At 39.6% G+C, this 23701-nt stretch overlaps 1 protein-coding gene across 4 annotated transcripts in view; it reads right to left on the minus strand.

Moving 5' to 3' along the window:
• Nucleotides 1-5194, minus strand: part of STEAP4 (STEAP4 metalloreductase) — a 35734-nt gene extending 30540 nt beyond the window's left edge. For 2 of the 4 annotated variants that reach the window (XM_015281970.3, XM_025148413.2), the window contains exon 1: nucleotides 5046-5194. The gene's annotated coding sequence lies outside the window, so the exon portion shown is untranslated. The remainder of the gene's footprint in view (nucleotides 1-5045) is intronic. The other 2 variants (XM_025148415.2, XM_025148414.2) reach the window with 2 other exon arrangements.
• Between the last annotated feature and the right edge of the window lie 18507 nt (nucleotides 5195-23701).

Below are 23701 nucleotides of genomic sequence, written 5' to 3' on the forward strand. Positions count from 1 at the left end.
AAGCTACATGTCAACACTGGCTTTTCACTGGCTTCCATCAGAGTGTTTGAACCAATCACAACAGGAAGCAAAGAGATGTTCAGTGCTATTTCTTTAAACCAAGTCCAGAAGTTCATGCTCCTCCTCGGGGTTTTATGGCCTGGAATTGTCCCTTGGTACTGGGTTAAATGCAGCTTCTTTTTCAGGGTGTTGGGTGAGAGTGGGACCAGACAAGATGGAAGCCCAGACACAGGATACAATTGTGGTTGTGTGAGCATGGGCTGAAAACTGTCCTAGTGCCAGTGAAAACCCTGCTCTTTGTTACAGTGAAGTGAGAGCTAAGAGCACTGTCAGGGAATCCTCAGACAGATTTATTCCCTCCAGATATGTATCATGGCCTTTTCTGCAGCACCCATGTACACTGAATGGATGACAATAGCACTACACAATAAAACTCTAATGTAATAAATGACATGAACAATAAAACATCTGCCAGTGAGGAAAGAAACTGTTCTAGATAAATGTAGCAGACATAGTGGAAAATCCTACTAGTTTATTATAGCCAGTCTGTAGGATTTGTTTCTTTTTCCTCCAACACTAGGAAAAATGAAATTCTCAACACCTCCCTAAAATAGAAGAAAACAATTAAATATTAAATTACTTCTACAGTGATGGTTAATGAAAGATTATCACATAAAAAAAAGAGGTTAGATTTAACCTCTTTTTCTTAAATTCCATCTCAAATCATTAGGAGTGAATATACTGAATATGCTTTTTACTACATAGGTGATACCTGCTATGGAAAGTATGTACTAAATATACAATCCCCGTGTAGATTTATATGAGAGTCAGAATATAAGAATTGAGCTTTGTTTATAAGATCCGGGACAGTAAAATTCTCAGGGAAAAAATAATGAAGTAATTAGGAGAATACACATGCTTCTTTAAAAAGACCAAGTGCTTGGTTCTCCAATGAGTTGTTTGCCATGTAATCAATTACCTCATATAACTTCTTGATAACCACGAAAGTACTACTATCTTGGTCTTGTAGAATGTAATTTTTAACTTTTATTGGCAAATCTATGGTTGTTTGATATTAAATGTATAATGGCTCTTTGGAAAATCTTATTTGTTGTTTTGGTTTAGTCATATACTCATGCATGCTCTTATCTGATGCCCTGTTATCTCACATTGATATGGAACCATATTAAGTGAACTTACTTCACAGATGCCACATGGAAATAATAATGCAAATATTTTTTTCCTGAGGGATTTTTTCCTGTCTACCTTAATAATAAATGGGAAATTTCAAAGTAATAATTTAAATAGTCTAAGCAGAAATTGTCCAGTTACAATAGCAAAAGTTCATGTAAAAACATGTATTATTCACAAGAAGTTGTTACCGTTGATCGTCACAAAAGGTTAGCTCTGATGACTTAGAGATGGTGTTGTTAATACATAAAAGCTTTGGTATAAGCTAGTATAGCTAAAATGACATAAGTCAGAGCCTGTCAGTGCAAATTAGTTCTCCCCTTAATCTGTGTCCTGAGATATTCTAAAAATTACTGTGTAAGAATTGTTTTTAATTTTAATCATATGGATATGAGATATTAGCATTAATACTGTACTGGAATGCTTACTGTTTAATTTTGGCCAAGGATGGAGATTACCAAGAGGCCTAGTTATTGTACCATGAAAGTTCCCATTGACTTTAGCTGTGTAAATCTGGAAATACTGGCTGGATTTTTTTTCCTTTGAGTTACTGAATACTTCCTTAGAATTTTACGTGCTCACGGGTATAAGTAGGGCTGTAAGATCTCACCGTAGGTAATTGCATTATCCCAGCTTTAAACTGGCAGGTTAATGTTACTCAGGAGGCAGTTTCACACAAACAGATAAAATCCTAGAGGATTTTGTTAGGTCTCTGACAGAAATCCAAATAAGGATAAAGGATATTTTCTTAAGTCATACAGCTGTGTGAACAATTGAAATCGATTGGAGCTGTTGTTGAGCTCTCTTGGATCCCTAGTCACACAGATATTTTTGGAAACGATTACACAGCTAAAGTAGAAAATAAAGCATTAAGAAGGATTATGCTGATATTCTAATTTCACTATCTAGGGGTGAAACCACATCTCTTATCTACTAAACCGCAATAAAAACTGTTCTTTTGAGGGAAAAAAAGTGTGATCAATAGAGAAAAGATTTCATTGTGTAATACATTTAGGTGTAATCCAGAAAATGAAAAAGGAAACCTTCAATAGGAGCCTTATAACTAATTCAATAGGAAATAAAGGCAGATATTTATTTTGGGAGGTTGACCAACTTTGTTTCTTCCATTTTAAAATAAAGAATGTTTTCTCTTTGCTCATGCTATTCCATTATCCCCCCTCAGCTCCTTGCAGGCTCCTGCCCCTTATCCTACTGCCCGCCTCATGATGCCACGCAGACTTCCCGCACCGACATCGGCAGCACTGCTTGTGTTGATTGTAACTACGTTTGGCAGCCCTTGTGCAAAGAGTGCAAAGATTTGACAACACCCCTTGTTGGAAGATAAAGCCATCATCAAATATAGACTCTGTCAAGTTTGTGTAATCTATTTAAAATGCCACTTTGCCGACTAAACAGACTCTTATTACCTACAGCTTAATCAAGTTAATGTGAAAGCATTTGACTTCCATTTATGGCACCGCAATAGCTGGATCCAAATTCAGCTGGCATTACAGGCTATCAGTGATGATGTTACTAATTATGGCTATTTGCGGATAACTTCTGGCTGCTCCAAAGAGCAGCCTGCCGCCAGTAGGACTGCCCACGGAGTGGCGGCCATCACGTCACCCTACTGCCAGCGCTGCTGGCACCGCAGGCGGTAGCTGGGTGTGTGCATAGGCATGGTGACACGAAGGCTGCTCTGAAGGCAGTGAGAGCCGCTGGTTTCAGTAAAGGTTTATGCAGGGCAGCACGTCCACACCATCAGAATTCCTCCACGTGGGAGAAATGTGCAAAGGAGCCACAGCCTTGAGGAGGAAGGTAGTGCAAGGTGCTATTGCAATCTTGTTCAGAGATACATACAGAAGGTCTCCTGCACCACTGTGACCTGCAGCATGGTGGACTATGCTATACTAAATGCCTCTGTAAACTTTTCAGTCTCTATCTTCACCTGCCTTTGGATTTTTTTTTTTTTTTTTGTAATTATCTTTTTTTTTAGGAAGATTTCCATGGCCTCACTGTCTGATGGTTTGAAAATTTTTTTCTAATTTCTAGATCGGCCAGTGTAGTTTCTAATACTGTGTACTAACAGTTGTTAAGATGTAAGACCAGCAGCTGCTGTATGTGAGAAGAAGCACTGAAAGAGAATAATAGGGACATGTGTGTACTGGTTTTCTTTTGAGAAGAAAAATGCTGATACAAATGCTGTGATTGATAGCAACACGTAATACATAAATATCTGTGCTTCCAAGAGCTGCTGCCAGCCATGACAACCTTGCCTGGACTGAATAATGTTCAATTTCTATAGAGATAATATAATAACATATTAGAAACATCCTTTAAAATAATAATGACTGACTCTATTTGAATGATCTGAAAGCCTTAAAGAGGGAACAAATGTGTACTGAAAACACTACAATGCTTCTGTGCTTGACAGTCATAAATATATCTTAAAAATCTCATCTAGGTCATTGGCTGACAATTCAATTATTCAACTTGGTGCTGGAGAACATCATAACAAAATTTGTCTCTGTAGTGATGCAGTAGTAAATCTGAAGTAAAAGATGTCTTTGGAACGAATAAAGAATCTACTTGTTAATTTTATTTATATAATATGAAAGCCAGTTCACCTACTGCTGTGGCACTTCTCATTCAGTGTAGCACACAAAAAAGTAGGAACTTCTTCCTCATTTTCCCACCTCCTTGCAAATTGAACTTTAACTCTTTGTATTAGTCTTGTACTGGATAAAAGGTAAGAAATCAGCCTTTAAAAAATAGGAAGCCCCCAGAAGGATGTGCATAGAGATAGAGAGGTTCCTGTGGTACCCCGCGGTGCTAAGCTAACATCAGCCCAGCCCAGGAGCCACATGGCTGCAGAGCTGTGGATATAGTCAGCAAAATGGCAAACCTGTCTGGATGTCCTGCTGTAAACTACAGACCTCATGTTTATGGAGCCCTTTACACCATGCTCCCAAGCCCTAAGGAGTCCTGCCATGCTACCAGCTCACTCCTTACTAATCACGAGTGATCAGGGATCAGATGCCCAAAGACCAAAAAGTCACATCACTAGCTGGAATGGAAAGCCAGAAGAAAGCAAACAGGAGGTGCTATGTGGCTCATTTGTGACTATAAGTGACAGACAGGTGTCCTTTGCTGCTCATGGAAGAGCTTGTTTTGCAGGAGGCAGCACTTGGCACTTCCCAAGGGGACAGATTTTCATGATGGAGTAAATGTGCAAGTGTCTTTGTAAAGTCTGGCCAAATCTATAGATGAGGGGAATCTTGTTCCTGAAGACTTTTGGCTTTATATATAAGTATGCAGCACTCACATTTAGCACACATAGCACACGAAGTTGCTCATTCTTTCTGAAGCTCAGTCATGCATCAGGGTTGCAAAAAGTGATAGACCTGACACATTAGAAGGGTCACAATTCATGAGCTTAGCAGCTTCTGACACCAAAATATGGCAGTGTTTCTTGTGCTCTTGCATTACTTCAGATTCTCTGATAACTATTCTTTCACTTGCATCACTCCCTGCAAAGAGGTTTTGTTATTTTTCTGAATATAACTCTTAAAGAAAGCATTGTACTGTCAAAGTTTGTAAGATTACAATGTAGATAAGACAGGAGAAAGGAGTAAAAGTTGTTTTTCCAGAAAAATGCAATAATTTGGTGGAGTGCAGCACGCTTTCAGTGGCTACTCTATTTGTACTGATAATTTACGTTTCTTGCATGCATAGAAATGGATTATACAAACATATGTTTCAAATGGCACTCTCAATAAATAAAAGTTGGACTTTAATATTTCCCCATATCAGCAATAAAAGGAGAAGCTGAACACTCTGTCTGTACTGATTACCTTCTGAGGCTGATGAGAGGTCTCCCGGCTATCGTGCTATCAGCCTGGACCAGCAGAGCTCCAGCGTGCTGCCTGTGATAGCCACTCAGGAGGGTGGCATGCAGAAAAGCAGGAATGAGTCAAAGAAAATCCTTGCTTGGCTCGACAGGTGACGTTTTGACAGGCACGTAGCTCTCAGTTCACCTTTGTAAGCACCAGTGAACTTTGTGAGTGTGGTAAGCTGGGGTGAGGTGTGGCTAGCCAAGGGGGACCGAGTGCTGATTGATGTTGCTGCTGTGCAGTGGTGCAGGATACAGACCTACAGCAGTCACTTTGGCAAAAGTAGACAAGTGCTAAGGGCCTTGTTATTGTATTGTTTTTGAAGAGTAGAAGAGGTTGTCCTTTATCAGCACTGTACAAATAGCACCATTCAGGACAGTGGGTCAGGCCAGAAGAAGCAGTAGGGAGCAGCGGTCATGGGCCTGCAAGCCTCTGGGCTGTGTTTCCATTGGAACCCTCCACTTGCAAGTCTTTGTGTGATGATGGTGGATGTCAATGACATGCACGAAGAGGTGAATCACAAAGAATAAGAGATTAGCACATTAGGTGGAAAGAGAGGTGGTGTGCATGAAAACACTGTGGGTTTCTCACTGGCTTTCTTGCATAGTGAATGCAAATCGTTTTCATAAATACTTTGCTGAACCCTGTAAGGACTACTGTAATTTTATTTACCCTTCAACTGATTGCTCATTATTGTAGCAAAAAAGAAAAGAAAAAAAAATAGGAAAAAAAAAGGTGGATTTCTTAGGAGGAAATACAGCCTTGTTAATTCTTTCCATGGTCGTATAAGTATGGCCTTTATTGAGGCTTTTGCCAGAAACACAGTTTTAATACTGCAAATACTGCTACATCTCTCAGTATTTCCATTTTTGAGCTTTATGATATTATCTTTGTTTTGATGATGGTTGTCATGATGTATCAGTTCAAACAGGTCCTCCAGGAGTATTGTGCTAAGGTTGTATTCTCTCATCACAGTGGGCAGCTGCTTTTCTTTTCTATTTTCTGCTAAGGTGCCGTTTCTTTCAGTCACAAGGGTATATTTTTGCTGGTGTAAACAATGAGTGCAAGATTAACTCACAAGGCAGGTACTTGCTGGGAAGATTAGCATTAGCTCATGAAATAGAAAACCTCATACTGTAACTATCCCATAAAAACTGAAATTAAATGAGCTTCTATTGCTTTGATTCAGAAGAACCACAAATTGTCTTGAGAAATGCACATTTACTTTCTGATAGATGTATCATTTATCTAATAATAATACACAATGATTCATAATTACCTGAATCATCTCACATTTATATATATCAGAATAAGTATATTGGAACTCTCTAAAATTTTACTGACAATTTTGAGCTGTCGGCACTTGTGACCTTTTAATGTTATTCAGAAACAGCAGCTGATTTTTAGGAAAGAAAGCAAACTGAACAGAACTGCGCCTAATTTTTTGAGGCCTTCGCCTTTCTTTTGGGAGCTGAGCATATGATAGTCTTGACAGAGAGTAAATCAAGAGTATTCTGTCATTCTGAAATACATATGTACTGATAAAAGCCTGAAGTTCTCTTTTTAAAGCAGCTAGACTCAAGCTACAATGCTTTACAGCAGATTTCCAAGGTTTTTAGAAGTATTTATGCATAAGAATATTATCTTTAGTTATACAAATAGAGATGAAATAATTATTGCTATTACAGCTCTAAAGCATCTGGTTGTGCAGCTCTAAAAGGCTGGAAATTTCCGGGACTGGAAGGAGGCAGATCTCTTTTGGCAACAGATCTGGCACTGTTTTTATCTGATGCCTTTCCTGAAGAGAAAGAAAAAGGCAGAAGGAATTTTTAATTCCCCTATTTAGCTGAAACTAACAGGGTGCTGGCTTAGAGTCAAAAGCTCACAGGCCCATAAAGGAAAACCAGAATGGGATAGGTTTACTAAATCCTGAGACTGGTGAATGCAACATGAGGAAAGGCAGCTAGAGCTTCTGCAGCCATGGTCACTCTGCCTTACTCACAAATATGCTTCATGGAATTGCTCTCTACAGTCCATATAGACACCACAAGGGCCCCCACAACTGCCCTGGTTCCTACTGTAGTTGAGGTGAGTGCTTAGACTTCAGCAAATGCAGCACAAAGCACCATGGAAATAACTGTTTTTATTGAAAAACAGCTCTCAGTGGAGTGGCTCTTGCTTCTAAAACGGTTTATGTATTTAACTTTGGAGGAACTATTGGATAAAGTACATAGATGGTGCTGGGAGCTTGGTAAAAGCATTAGTGTCTCATGCAGCATTGTCCAAGAGAAAGCAGACCCAGTTAGCATGGTATTTCCCATGTCATGTATTTGTGTCAACTGAAGTCATGCTGACCTGTTTTCTTGAGGCTTAAATGCTTATATAAGCCAGATGCTGAGCCTGTGGGGTGATTGCAGTACTAATTACTAATTTTGACATATATTTCTAGTGATGAAAGTTGTTTCCAGAATGCCTTTGATGCTAGTTTTCAAGGGCGCTGAGTTGAGACTTTCCCTTCAGTATTATTTTTCAAGGCTGATGTTTTGTTCTGTACTTTTAGATGCAGGAACATGGCAGTAGACAGTAAGGCAAATTCAACCGTCGGTTTCGTACATAATAGGAGGCATAAAGTAAACCAAGCAATGGATTTTTCTATGGAGAAAATATATTTCTGCTTTTCTCAGTTGTTTTTCTATGTGATACTCTTATTTAATTTACTGTTCTTGTATCCTTGAAAACAGGACAAGAATCACCTGCAGGTAAAAGTTGAAAATGATAACTAAACATAATCATGACTCTCTTGCCAGTTTCCAACAGCAGCCTCCTTGTCTCTAGCCTTTTCCTTCCTCCCACATTTTTGCTCCAATTAAGACAAGGAGAGTTTGCATATGAGTACGAAATACATTTGTCTCCTGCTATACAGTGAAAGTGAAATCATGAAATAATAAAAGGAACATGCAAACAAATTTAACAAGTTCATAACAAATGCTGAGGTTTGCTAATGAGCTAAACAAGCATTGTGGCTTGCTGTGAAGAGGAAAATTACAGGAACAGAAAGGGTAGACATTTCATGTTAAAAGACATGGTTATAAGAAGCTCACTTACAAAGGATATGTAGAGAGGTAGAAGCTATGGATCTTCTAAACAGGGAGGAATTTACGTATCCTAAAAGTAGCAACGAGGTGCAAAGGGCTGGCAGTGCCACAGGCTGGAGATAATGGCCAAGGCAGCTCTGCAGCAGTGGCACTGAGAGTCCCCAGCAGCACTGCAGCGTCAGGGCCTACTTCTGATGAGCAGGATCATCAGCAGAAGTTAACACCTCCCTGCTCAGTGTGTGTTAGACACAGATTACTGCGGCTGGTTTTGGAGGCCCAATAGTAGAAATGCATCAATAAATAGGAAGAGGCCCCTGAGGTGGATGAAGATGGAACATTTGGCCTGTGGGTTGAGGCTGGGGAACTGGTAGTTGCTCAGCCAGAGGATGAGTTGACTTCAGGAGCACCCTCCTACTGACAAGAAGATTATCAAAACAGAGGCCACTTCTTCACAGAGTTGCCTGCTACTGCAGGGAAGTAGGAAAAGCACTGGTGAATCAGCAGGCCAAGGCAGATAGGGAACATGTGATGAACAGAAGGCTGGCTCGTTCTTTTTTTTCTTTCTGTCTTTGAAGTGGACCTGACTCATCTTATGGCTTCAAGCAGCATTGATCCCTAAAGTGTTTATTCTTCTGTAGGACTTCATAGGCAGGTGGATAAGGAGTGCCAGGTGCAGCAGAGTTTTTTCAAGTGGAGTTGGATAGAAAAGCAACAGATTGACCAGGGCTTATTTTTCTTTTGTGAGCAAGCAGGTTTTAGTTTTTGTTTGTTTGTTTTTAATGTCTGTTTGTTTTCTAAGACTCATGCAATAGCATTTCCTCTCCTTTATTAACAATGCCTTTATTAACAGAACCCATGGCCTCTGAAACAAAATCTGATAGAGTAGCCTTAAATATTAAGTTCCCATGTATTTAACAAAAGGAAAAGGCTATTTAATGGAGAGGGACACTGTCAAAGTCTCTGCCATCAGCTCAGGCACTAGCTGCGATAAAGGTCTGAGCAGGGAAGAGTGAAGGCAAGTACAGTGAGTTATAAGCCCTGTGTGACAGCACAGGCAGAGTTCATGCATGCATGGATACCAGACAAAAAACTATAGGAAATGGGCCCACAGTACTTCTGCAGCTGGTAGAGTGTTTGAATATGAAAGGTCTACTCTGTGCCACAGATAAGCAGTTCCTTGAAAACTGTATTTAAAATTGCTGAGCTTTCCATTTCTCCTGACCCTTCTGTCTGTGGGGTCTTTAACTGAAGAGATGTGAACTGGTTGGCTGAAATTAGGTGTTCTCAATAATCACAAGCACATTTGTCACTCTTCTGTCATGTTACTTGGCACTGAGGCTATGAAACAGACTTCCTTTTCATCTCCTTGACCATATACAGGGCATATGAGCAGCACAACCAGATACATCTGAGCAGCCTGATTTCTGATCATTTGAGTGACTTAATCTGGGATATGAGTGAGAAAGAATTTGGTGCCATTGTGTTGGGGGTTGGAAGTTATATAGCACAGTCATAAACCACCCCCCCAAAGTTCACCTTCAAGGAGGACCCCAAAACAGGACATAACTCACCAGATACGCTATTATAGGACCCATGCCATATACCATTATCTCCACCCTAATGAAAGGCTATCTTGAAAGTCTTCCATCCCACTATAACTCCCACTGTGTTTCTTTCTGCCATGAAGATAAATGGAAGCCTCAGTGATATCCCACCTCTAGATGGCATGGTGATACTATAAAATGTTCAAGACGTACTCTATATATTAAGAAATTATTAAACCATTGTCATGGTAAGATTATACTCCAATGACTAACATGCATATTGGATAATCCTGTTTCCCAGCATGCCTGGATCAATCACAATAGCCATACTGGAATAAGGGTTTAAAAAGCCAAAGGAAAATTACTGGACATGTAGAGTAGTAACATTTTCAAATACCAGTAACTTAAGCATTCATTTTGCAAAGCCATAGCTCGCAGTTTGTAAAAGCATCAGTTCATGATTCTGTCTTTATAGCAGTCATATTCGGGTTGCAAGAATGCAGAATTAGAGTACAGTTGATGAACTTCTGTCACCAATTGCATTCTCCAAGTCGACTTGCATTTAAAGGGAAATAAAATGTGATAATGTCTGCACATACTGTTCATACAGATTCGAGCACATCTGCAAATAAAACATTCAGAGGCTTAGAGAAAATTATTTACCCTTCACTAAGCACATGAATCTTAGCAGCTTCACTGGGGGTTGTGCACATGTGTTTGACTGCATTCCTGAATTTTTCTTGTGGGCATGGAAAAAGTCCAAATGATGATTTTCAAAAGAGAAAAAAGTCCCTGGGTACTTTTTTTTTTCCCTATTGTGTCATTTTTTATTTGGTGCCTTCTCTGAGCTCTCCAGTCCATAGGTGTCAAAGAATGCTCCAAATGCCAAATCTTAAGTAGTCTTCACTTTTCAGCCATCACTGAAATGAGTTCCATAACAAAATAAGAATTTACGGTAGCTCAGGATATCCCCTGAGGTTCTTTTCTCTGAAAAACAACAGATATGGGGCCTAGTAGACATAGTGCATTATTTGATGGATCAAACACCACACAGCCTCTTTGGGCCCTGTCAAGTTCTGCAACAGCCACGCTGTCTGCTCCAGCATTTAGATTGGTGATTTTCAAGCAAGACCTGCCAGGCTGGAGATGAGGTTCCTGGCTTTGCAGACCACTTAGGTTTTGTGCCTCAGGAGCAATTGCTCCTCAGTATCTCCCTAGGGGAGGAAAGAAGCGTTTCCCAATGAAACATAAAGCTTTGGTGTACCGACTCTGAGAATAACCTTATAACTTCACCCAGTTAAATATCCAAGGCTACTCTGGTAGGAGAGGTGGTGAGATGATCCCAGTGTCTTGTGCACCACAGTTTGCACAGCTCCTTTATGCCACCACACAGTAAGGAAATACTAAAATACAAGTCAAACTTGCAAAAGTTGGGAAAAGCTTGAATGAAGATTTTTTTTTTTTTTTTTCAAAATAAATTCAGCAGCTTTGGATTTATGCATGTTGTTACTCTTGTGAATTACATGCTCCTTACTCTCACGGGAGCCCTGGATCATTCCATGTACGGATAACTACCAAATATTTCTTTTCTGCTTTTCTTTCCAATAGAGGGAGGTTTTTTAATGCCTAACCAGTTAAACTAACTAAACCAAACCAACAAACCAACATGAAAACACAGAAATCCAGCTGTAAACACTATATGGACTTATTCCGAAGGTCTGCCAATGCCTGCATCCTCATTTGTCCTCCAGCAGTTGTAAAATCCATTAATATTCTGCGTGTGTCAGTGATGGCAGCCCCTCACAAAGCAGAAACACATGACGCAGCTCAGCCGCTTACGTGATGGATTCCAAATGACTGGCCCCCAGGATAGACCCATATGGTGCAGTACGACAGGCTCTGCTTTTCCAGCCTGAAAAACAGAGCAGAAGAGTAATGCAGAAATTTGGAACAACTGCCTCTGGTTCTGGCTTTTAAAGGTGAATCTGGTGCCGATGTCCCCAACAATGCTCTGCTCCCTTCTCCTCCCATCATGTCCTACTCCCATCTCCCATCACCCTGTAAACCCCCTTCTGCACCTGAAGCCCAGCCCCTGCCCTCTCTCCTGGCACCATGTCCACTCCAGCTCTCTTCCACTCTGCTAACAATATTTTTCCAGCTACTTTCCTAATCCCCACAGACATTTTTCAGTGCCTGTGGTCTTGGTTTTCCCTTCTTCTGTGAGGAAAGCTGTCTGGGGGACTGCAGAATGTGGCCCACTTGACACTGGACCTGTGAAGATGGCAGTTTTATTGCCTATCTGTGTCTGTGTGAACTTTCCCAGTAGCAGCTGATGGTCTGAAAGTGCTTTGGCTGCACCAGCAGTCACTGGGATCTGTTGGTGGGGTGACTTCTTCACAGAATAGAATCTAGTCCAACCGTCCACCTACCACCAATATCGCTCACAAAAACATGTACCTTAAGTGCCATTGCTCCACCTTTCTTAAACACCTCCCGGGATGGTGAGCTCTCTCTCACCACCTCACTGACCAGCCTGATGCAGTGCCTGACCACTCACTTGGAGAAGAATTTTTTCCTAATATCTTCAACCACTGGGTGCCAATCATAGAATCATAGAATCATAGAATCATAGAATCGCTAAGGTTGGAAAAGACCCACAGGATCATCCAGTCCAACCATTCGCCCATCACCAATGGTTCTCACTAAACCATGTCCCTCAACACAACATCCAAATGCTCTCTGAACACCACCAGGCTCGGTGACTCCACCACCTCTCTGGGCAGCCCATTCCAGTGCCTGACCACCCTTTCAGAGAAGTAGTATTTCCTAACGTCCAGCCTGAACCTTCCCTGGCATGGCTTGAAGCCATAATAATTACTACAATATTCTCATTGTAGGAATAGTGGGGAAAAAAACTTGAACTGAACTGCGAAATAGGTATCTGGGGCAGAAAACTTTCAAGTTGATGACTAAATTAAAATTATAAGCAGCTGAAGCCAGCACCTGAGAAAGTAAAGTGTCAGATATCCTTCTCTGCATGTGTTGCTACCAATTGAGAATATAATATCTTTGCATCCCTAAATGCCCCTGCAGCTTTACTGGATATATTACTCAATACTTGGTGCTCATAACCATGCTATGGTGCTGCTGTGAGCTATGAAAAGCTGCTTCTCTGAACTGCAGTGGCAGTGAAAATTTCTGTGGTGCCACCTGTGAAGATGTCTGTGGGATTTTAGACCCCCCAGCTTGGACAGAGCAAGAGGTATTATTGTAAGATATTACCAGAAACTGATGCATATATCTTTTGTATTATTAACAGTTTTTTTTTTTTTTTTTTTTTTAATATATAGCCATGTAAATTTTGAAAAAATGCTATTTCATTTTCTCTATTTTTACTAGAAATAATTCTTTGAAGCTCTCTGAACAAGAAGAATAAAAACAAAACTCTCCAGAAAAGGATGACAAAATTCAGGTTTTGTAATAACACCTAAAAATGATGAATCATTCATGCTGACTAACTAATGCACCCTGTTCTGCTTCTGCTGGGAATAGAAAACATTACAAAAGCATCCAAAGCAATAACAATACAGTGTTGCTCACTATGAATAACATGTAAATTGAAATAGTGATTTTTTCATTCAGGAAGTCAAATCTTAGCATGTTGTCAATAGCAATACATTGGGCTGCATGGTAATCTGAGCAAATGCAGCACTACTACCAGGGAGGGCAGAAAACTGTGCAGAGAAAAAATCTAACTCTCTACTTCCCTTCCCCTTCACTTATAAGGGCATGTAATAAGATTCTCCTATACAAACCTGAGTGTATGAATGTTTGTCTTTCTAGAGTAACTGCAAATGCACTGCTGTGCCTACTTCTTTTTGCCTTATATAAAAAAAAAATGGTATTTTTTCAGGAAGATTCAATTTATATATATATATATATATGTATGTATGTATTTCATACTTAACAGGAGAGTTTTATAACTGCTACTGTCTTTTGAACGCATGGATTCCTACTCCTTCCAATGGAGAGCCTTCTTGCACCAGAGGTAGTGCAGGGCTGATGATGACCATCCAGATGATCATCCAGTCCAGACCAGAAACTGGGAATTTCCTTTCTTACAGATCTATCCTCATTATCTAGTCTATCAAACAATTATAAGGTCCCAATCTTATGATATCTATTTCCATTACAAATCATTTTTTTCAGGTATGAGGAAAAATTATAGATTCTGGAATAGATTCTAACTCTCATTCAGAATAATTAGCTGAAATAAATTATTGGTTTCAACACCAATTTTCACCAAGGTAGATTATTTCTGATTCTGTCTGTATTTCTTTTGAGCAGAGGTTGCTGGAGTCTGGAAATAAAGATATCTTTCCCTTTAATTTTGTTAGCTGAGGGACATCCATTTTCTTACCACTGCATTAGTGATTTTTGTAGGAACATTTAAATCAAGGGGAGTTTGAGAGGAGGATGTTGCTTTGAGTGCATCCACCAATGTCTTATTTCCTCATAAAAATCCTATTTCTGTCATATCATTATTTTAATTTACTACGATGGTTTTTAATGTGGCAAATATAAACCTCTTTTTTTCCCTCAAGTTTTCATCTCACACTATTTATTTTCATTAAAAAAAAAAAAAAGAGAGAGAGAAACAAAGTGATGTTTTGATCATTTTCTTCACTGCTGTCCTCATTAAATCCCTAAGGTAGTTCTCTCACCCCCTTTGGACAGCAAGGCCCCATTCTGATATTTCAAACAAGTCTACTGCAGAGTAACAATCTTGGTGCTGCCTTTTCCTCTCTTTCAACTAGAAATGGCTGTACAGAGTGGGAGCTTGTTAATTTTCATGGAGATGTTATATCTTAGCTTAATTTTGTCCCACTGGATATCAAGGCATTAAATGAATGCTCAACAATGTCATCTCATAAGATGTAAGAAAATTTACTGGTACCAGTGGGAGTCCTTAAGTGTATTACATGTTGTTTGTGCAGATTTCTCTAGTCCTCATAATCTCCAGAACAGTCAGGTAATACCACCTGTGCCTGGGTTTTGCCACTTATTCCACGTAGAGCTTTGAATATACTGTTTAACCTACCTGAGAGCCGGAGTCCTGTTAGCTACTCTCATGGATACCGTGCTCACTCAGAAAAACACTGCTCTTGCTATTTATTATTCATGCTTAATTAAAATGGTCTGATACACTCTATAATAACCTGAATGCTCTGTTTTCTTTCTTTCTTTCTTTCTTTTTGATGAATGATAAGGAGAAGTGTTAAAAAACTGAAATTAGGGAAAAGTTGAAAATGCACAGCTTCAGATCCAGCTTTTGATTTTATTTCTGTAGTAATAAAACTGCACTAGCTTTGCCCCTGTAGTGTTGATTGTTGTCTAGGACTTTAAATTTCTGTCATTAGGAAAATGCAGGAGGCAACGTACTTGTGCAGTTATGAGAAATATAAAAAGAAGGGATCCAACTGTGAGTGCATCTCCCACTGAGCCAAAATTTACTGTGTTCTTTCCTTTTCAAATTGGTCTTTTTGCGAAATCAAGGAAAAGTGGCGAAGGAAATGAAAGTAGCTATGTTTAATATAATCTTCATTGAAATCCAAAGAACAAAAGCTGTTCCTGCTTAAATTAATGCAGGACAGATAAATAATGCCAGCAGAGCGATTAATACAAACAAAACAGCTTGCAATTTAGCTCCTGTGTAGTATCCTCAGTGTCAGTGTTAATTAGCTGGGACAAAACTGCATCTTTGTCACAACTGTCACAGAATGGTAGACAAAGTTTTCATGTTTTTAAAATTCTGTCCTTGCCTGTTAATTACAGGGTTCTCCATATTGGCAGTTCCATGGATGGCAGAGTATTAATGGACTTCAAGTAATGTGCTGAAGTTTGGAGAGCTGCAAAATATAGGACTTCAATTAGATGGAAAGCTAGTAAGAGCAAGTGTAAGTGCAAATCAACCTGAGGCTCTCATGAATTTTGGATAGGAGAAAAAGATTAAGGATGCATTTCTTAGTTTCATACCGGGACATAGGACCTAGCTGGAGATTTCTTAGAGAAGCTGGAATTTCCTGCAGTGAATGCAGTACACTGTGATGTCACTGGTTTTACATATACTAAAAAGTCTCATCAGTGGAAATCTACGTATTTCACAGTTTGCCAAAAAGTTAGAGATTGCAAGGCTCTTTCCTAAAAGAGAACTGATCAGGGAACAAATGTCAGTTCAAGAGGGACAATTATTAAAAAATGTGGAGAGTTATCACAATGTGAGTTCTTGTTGCTTGATTAAAATGATTGGAGAAATTACTTCTGATTGAAGTAATCCCTTAGAATTTTATGTAATGCATTTCTGCAATACCTCTTTTAATACTCTATCCCTCCTCCTTTAAAACTAAAAGGTTTTCCATATGCTTAGGAAGAAAAGCCAAACATGAGATATGTGGTGAGAGCAGGAGGCAAAGGAGCCTGAAGCAGAGGGAGCAAATACAAATTGCAACAAGCTTTGCTGCATTTTCAGTGGGTGACTTGAGTAAGACAACTTAATAAACTATCGCATGGCCCAAAATACCAAAGTACCAAAATACCAAAATACCTTAATTGGCCAAAAACATAGATGACCACACATTTAAGCGATTTGACAATCATGTGCATTTGCATAATATTAAAAACAATTGGATAATGTAAAACAGTTAAATAGTTGCTGCAGCGTAAATAGTTTCTCAGCTGGTGGACATAAACACAGGTGGTGTTTTCGTCAACTCCCTTATCTAACATACTGACTTGCTCACTCCGTCAAAGTTAAACCTTGACGTTATGGGCAGCACAGGGACTAAGAAAGAAAGGAGGAAGCTGCTGTGTGATTTTGAAAGTTTCAGAAATTGTGACTTCAGATCTTGCTCAACATACCAAACACGTGCCCCAGTTTTGCAAAAGATTTACAACACAGGCCTGTACTGACTGATGTCATGTTTGATTCCTTGCTAAACGGAATCAAAAGCTGGTGCTAAATCCTGAACTAATTATTGTGTGTCACTGCACCATTGTAGATCACAAGAAATGAAATGGTTTGGTCATATCTTGCACTTGTCACCTAGAAATATTGTACAGTCATCTTTGCTAGGATTATGGGATGCACCAAGGTTGTGAACTGATAGGGTCACCACAGATGTAGCCCTGTGTTTTTTACAGATCCTTCTCAAACCAGCCTTGATTTCTCTGGCTACAGCTGTTATTTCTAGCCATTTGTTTACCACATAGTCTGAACAGATTCTGAAGCTTTTTCTGAGCCGCTTTTTCTGGCTGTTTTCTTTTTGCTAACATCTGTGTGCTCCCCTAAGTCATAAGTGAATACAGGCATAACTTTATTTCTCCAATTAGATGGTTTATTAACAAAAAAATGTGATTTCCAGTGGGTGAATATGTACAATCTCCAAATACAGTAAAATGTATGAAAATGCTATGATTTGTTTTCATCTAAAAACTTTAAAACCATAAAGACAGAGAGTAACGATGCCTCATGGATTAAATTTTGATCCTTCTTAAATAAATCTGCATCCTTTTTATTCTGTTAGCTGTCTGAAAAAAAAAAAGGTTCATCCTGAGTAGTAACAGCAGTCTGGGCTCTGCCTTTTCAATATCATCTACTGTTCAAAGTTATCTCCTTATTTAAATCAGTTACAAGAGGAGATTTCCACTTGCCATACCTTGGTGGCTTGGGACTGCCACATTATGCAAAGTTTTCTCTACTTTTGTGGCTTTGCTTTTTTTGGCTTTTTCTTTATGTTTCACCTGGATGACTTCATGGTTACATAAACACTCTTGTAAAATCATTTAGTCACACTTTTATCATCTTTTCCCCGACAGGTATGTGGAGCAGCTGATTTTTCGGCAGCTGTGTGGCTTCTCTCTGTGCTTCCTTTTGCTTTAATTTTCTCTGCTGCATTCATTCTTCTTTTCCTAATATCACATTTTCTAAAGCTGGACAGTCAAAGAAATTACATTTCCAGAAGTTGATAGGATCAAACTCATCACTCCAGGAAATCATATTTACTATGATTATGTGTTCAGGTTATAGGGGAGAGTTGGAACAGCAGCTGTAGTCAGTCTATATTTTACACTGTTCCAGGCAATTCATTCTCAGGATCTGCTCTGCCCACTAAGAAGTACCAAATGCCTAGTGTTCACCTCTCTGTGTACAACGGGAAAACTCAGAACACTGAATTCAGTGCAGAGGAGGATTAAGCCATCCTGCAGAAAAATGGGTTAGAAGTTGTTAGTGAAGTGTTTTAATTGCTGTGATTGATGGTATTTGGCAGAAACTGCTGTGGTTGGATTCAACGATTGTTTTCTAACCAAAGTTTGCTGTGACATTTTCCTTTGGCCTTTTTCTTCAGTGGGTAGGTCTGGTGTAAGTCTATCAGCAGCAGCTGCCCCTTGGTCAGTCACAAAGAAGTCCTTATACTTTCCTCTTTCTTGGAAAAAATCATCTGCCAGGAAAGTCATGAACATCCTTGCAAGCAGAGGCAGGAAGTGTTGGCCTGAAGATGGTGGGAGGAATGTGCTGCTGGAGGTCAGGGCTAGGATTTGGCTGTTTTGGCTAAGCAAGACTCAATGGGAAGGAGGAGCGAGCAGGCTGCGGGCTTCCCTGCTCTTGGGGCTGAAGAGAAGCATACCAGCCTGAGGAGAAAATGTTCTCCAACAGTGCAGGTATCTCTCTTTACTCATTTGGATTCTTTTGAGTGATTCTTCACTTAAAGAGCAAGGATTGCAAGGAACACACAGGCCTCAGGGTATCATAACTTCAGAGCACTGATCTACCATATGGTTACTACAGGAGGCCTTCCCTAGGCAGCAAAAAACAAAACAAAACAAAAAAAAAAAACCACCAAGAATAAGATATTTACAAATTGAACTTGTAAAAGCCATTGGGAGGCTTACACAGTCTCTGCTTTTACTATGCAGGTTAAATAATCCCGATTTGTCTGTTGATTTCATAAGCACCAGATTCAGAGCTTGTTCTACAGCAAAACTTCCTGAGGGAGAGCAAATTGCACTAATAAAATCAGTGGTATAAGGATAATGTACTAATACTATGTATTCATTGGATAATTAAATTGGAAGGGATCTCTGGAGACCATCTAGGCCAAGCTCCTGCTCAGTGCAGGGCCACCTTCAAAGGCAGATCATGCTGCTGATGGACTTATTCGGCTTTCTGATACCTCTAAGGAGAGAGATTCACTACACTTCCATTAATAGAAGCTGCAAGAGTATGTCTTTTTATTGGATGAAGCTGTGTCTTTGCAGTACAAACATTTACCTCTCTATTAACTAGCAAATGTTAAGATTAGTATATTCGGGTACAAACTCCAGGTCTGAATAAATGTAAATGGGAAAATCTGAAGCCAGGTCACCAAGAAAAGGAAATGATCCACTACTACTTGAACCTTACGAGTATTGAAGACTATTTTGCTATCTGTATGATAGAATCCTAAAAAGATCTGTGACAGGAAAGTAGGCTCAATTCAAAGGCTGAGATCAAAGAACTCATCACCCTCAACTCAAGACAGTGACTGGCGTTTGTAACAAATAATCAAGAACCAAAATGCATCAGTTTCTTCGCTAGGGTTTTTGTGCACAGGCTGGTCAAAGAAGAGAGCAGTGACAATATTACCTCAGGAGATATAAGGATCATTGTTAATATTGCAGCAAAAACTGCCAGCATGAAAGAAAATGGGACATTTATAAATTTCAAGCTGGATAGAGATACAGTGTCAGCAGCAGAGACATTACTTCTGAAAGAAAATCCACAAACAATAGAAAGTGAAAAGGTAAAATTCATATTTGCTGTGGTGACCTAACCCCCTCAACAGCACATATGAATTAAATTTAATGGTAAATAAGCTGGAACAAATGCATTTTTTAATAATACTAGAGAATAAAACACCCATTATTGGTTTAAAAAAAAGAACATAAAATCCTTTCTTTCATTTAGATGTGTGCTTACTGGAATGGGAGCTAAGTAGGCAAGGAAAAAAGTTTAAAACACTTTCCTGATATACAAAAACTTTCAACAGATTTTGGAATAATACACAAGAAATATGATACGTTTTTGATGTTTTTAGGAAGTTCACCTTAGGGTTAATACACATAGAACTCAGTAAGTTGCTTTCTCTGGGACTCATAGAGCCAGAGGAAAAAATGATATGGTGGTGCTGTCATTGATCTCTGTAGTAGGAAAGTGGATCCCTTCTTCACTTGAGAGCACGCCTCAGTCTAAAATAAGGACAATTAATACTAAAATTCAGTTGCATGTGTTCAGAAATTTATCATGCCCCGGTTGGCATGATGAAGCTGTCCCCTCATTGTACTATTTATTTAAACTGGAGCCTGATTTGGTCAATGCTTTCTGAGAGTCTGTGAGATTCCTTTCCATGGGACCTGCGGGTGGGAAAAGTACTGCTTTTGAACTCCCAGGGAAGAGTAGGGGATGCAGAGAGCTGCTCTGGGGCACAGATACTGGTGTGCTGTCAGCATGCAGGCTGCAGGCACCACTCAGCTCTAACAAGGGAGCACAGGTGCCTCCATAATTAGCTCAACATTTGAGCTGGAGAAAAACCTCTTTTTTTCTGAGTCTGAATCAGAGTGTCACAGTTTCCTCCAACTAGAATGATGTGAGATGGGCAGGAGGAGGTTAATCTGAGATGGATTAGACAGGGAGTAAATGTATGTACTTCCTATCAGTATTTTAGGCTCACAGGAGGTTTTTCAGAATGTTCAAACTTAATTTAAACTCAGGATGAAAAACTGCCACTTTTCTTATTTATAGAGCAGGCTTGTCAGCTCTGGGATTTGAGTGATTTGTAAATTCCTCTCAGCCTACAAATTGTAGCCAGGAACTGCATCCACAGCTCTTCACAGGCTTGGGGAACTGGCGCTGAGAAGAACAGAGCTGGAGAAACCATACAAGAGCACCTCTGTCTCATTCAATATAAACTGCTGCATTGGCAGACCACTTGGTTTGCTTGGGCAGCCTCATAGATAGTGGTTAAAACAACTAGCTTCAGCTGCAGCCATCCCTGATGGGCTGATGTGTCTGAAGCTTACTGCTTGTATTGCAAGAGGTTGGCTCCCAGATGAACAGTAAGTCTGAAGTGTGTGATGGCCCACATGAACGCATGGATCTGCTCTGTGTGGCTGGGCAGCACGTGAAGAGAAAGCTATAGAGGTTCCATTTGGGTAGGATTTGTCTAGCAATGGCAAGTATTAACTGTGTAAAGCAAGATGTGAAGTGAAATGTCATTTTCATTAAGCTGTGAGTTAATCTTGCTGTTAGCATCCCTTCCTCTTGTGAGAAAGACAGCATGAGATAGAGCTCATGTGTTGGGTGTCCTTGGGCTCTACAGTGCAAAAGATGCAGAGCTGGTCTGGAGAAGTGGGATGCGGCATCCTTGGTTAAACACTTTTACAATGTCTAAAATGCCTGTCTATTCTCCCACAGTGTCAGTGACTGGCTGACTTCACTTTGTCAAGATTTATCTTAAGGGAGTTACAGTTTTAGAGGCTGTGCAAGGCAAAACTCTTGAGAGACTTGAGATTGTGTGCTGCAGAAGGCTTGGAAAACTGGTGTCAGGTGGGACAAAGGGTTGTGGTGATCTATCATCCTTCCTTGCTACTTTAACTGTATCCAGTAATGAACATGTAGTTTGGCCCATGTACAGCGTAGCTTACAATTTGCATGTGCTTAAAGAATCAGCCTTGCACTATGGTTCATTCAATATTTTTCATTAATTAAATGCATGATGTATGGGTAGCTGATGTCCAGTTCTGTGAAGTTTCACTATCTCATCAGGAAAACTGCAACATCAAAACTGCCAATCAGATCTTAAAAGGAGAATAAAACTTATTTTTTAACAAAGCCTTAAAGAGGAGAAGCTATATATACCTAAGTCATCTTTTAATTTGTCACGTTAATTTATGAGTAGTAAAATGACTTTTGGTAATGTCTGCAACTTCAACTTGTCAAGAAGCAAACTGAATACAAATATCATCCTTAGTACTTTCAGGGACTTGTAATGAAAAACATATTCATTTAGAAAAAAGGTGTGTTTGTTCTGAGATCTCCGAAGTTAATGTCTGAAGCTTTTCATGAGGTTAATGCTGAAGCTGGACACACTTTATATTCAGTCAGTCTGGCATTGATTCACATATTGTGTGACAGTAATGGCTGAAGGTCCTCAATGCCTTCTATTTTTCTTTTTGAATGATCTCATGACAATGCAGCTGCATGTTCGGTGTGCCTGCTGCCAGGGGTGACATAGCAAAGGAAAGCATGGTAGAGCTATTATTTTACCCTTTGGTTCTCTTGTGATATTAAATAAGTCCTTAAAAGCCCATCTTCCTGGAAAAGAATGGGAACTTGCCTCATTCCTCATACTCTAATGAAGGAGGCATTCAGTTAGAAAAAGGAATTGCTTTGAGTCCCTGCATATACAGTCAGTACTTAAAGAAAGGTAGAAATGACTGTCATTAAGTCTTGCCTCTGGCTTTATATTAATGTATTTTTAAAAGTCATTTTAAAACTGCAAAGAGTTCTCTTTCCTGTCAATGGTTGGTGAGGGAGTAGGTACATCAAGTTTAAAAGAAAGTCTTGCTTTGAGTAAAGTAATCTGTGCGATTGTTGAATTGTTGATTGTTAATGGAACTTGCAAAGAAACACGGTGAAACAACTGGAAAGTGGGGAAAAAGAGTAGATAAAAATTGCTGATATCACATTTGTCCATCTTGTTCATGACTACGACAAGATCCGGCGTATGTTTATGAAGAGGATGAGTGGTCTGCTGTCAGTTACACATCCATCTTAGTCATCAGTGAACATCTTTTGTAACATTAATGAACAATAACCTTGTTATTCAAATACTGGTCTACCTATCTTGGTGTTTTGTAAGAGGGGGTACTAGATGTATTACAGACATAGAAAGTAAGCAGTTTCTATATTTTCAAAATATAAAATAAGTTTCTTTTTCCTCTACTTTTGTGAGAAGTTGTTTTGTACCTTGAAGGAAGATTGAGGAGACAAATTCCTGCCAAAGCTTTTGGCTTTATGGTACCTCTGGGTATTTTCCTCAGCAGTACAAATGCATAATCATTTGGGGGATCTAGGAAATATGTTGACGTAGCAGAATACTGAGGAAGAGGCTGGCCACAGGCTAGCTGTGCTTTGTTTGGGGAACATGTTCTTTATCTGCCTTTCAGTATTAGGGAATGCACTTTCCTCTTAGGAAAGAGGACAACAGAAGCATGAGGAATCATTTCGTGTAAGGGAGGAACTCAAATGGTAATCAGTGGAAAACATCAGAATGGCTCATAATCAACACTGAAGTGCTGCCACTGCAAACCCCAGGCTAAAGCCTCTGTTCATGTGATGTTACATGAAGCATCATGATATTCAAGGGGAAAACAAAGATGTGAGTTGAGGTGGAGAGCAGAAGGGAGAGCTGTGCCGCTTGTGACAATACCTAAACTATTTTGGCCATGTGATTGGTATGCTGGGCTTAGCACCAATCTGGCCCTTCTATTATTAGGAAATACTACTTCTCTGAAAGGGTGGTCAGGCACTGGAATGGGCTGCCCAGAGAGGTAGTGGATTCACCAAGCCTGGTGGTGTTCAAAGAGCGTTTGGATGTTGTGTTAAGGGACATGGTTTAGCGAGAACCATTGATGAAGGGCGGATGGTTGGACTGGATGATCCTGTGGGTCTTTTCCAACCTTAGTGATTCTATGATTCTCATCTTCCCTATTTTCTTTCGCTTTTACAGAACAGTACTAAAAAAACAAGGACTGTGAGACAGACAGTGTGCAGCAAGAATGTCATCATTGAAACCCTGAAGGAATATAATAATTCAGGCAGTAAATGAAACCAATGACTTTTAGGACTATACTAATCTTTTTTATTAAGAACTGAATACCA

Source organism: Gallus gallus, chromosome 2 (genome assembly GCF_016699485.2).
Source record: "Gallus gallus isolate bGalGal1 chromosome 2, bGalGal1.mat.broiler.GRCg7b, whole genome shotgun sequence".
Taxonomy (NCBI): domain Eukaryota; kingdom Metazoa; phylum Chordata; class Aves; order Galliformes; family Phasianidae; genus Gallus; species Gallus gallus.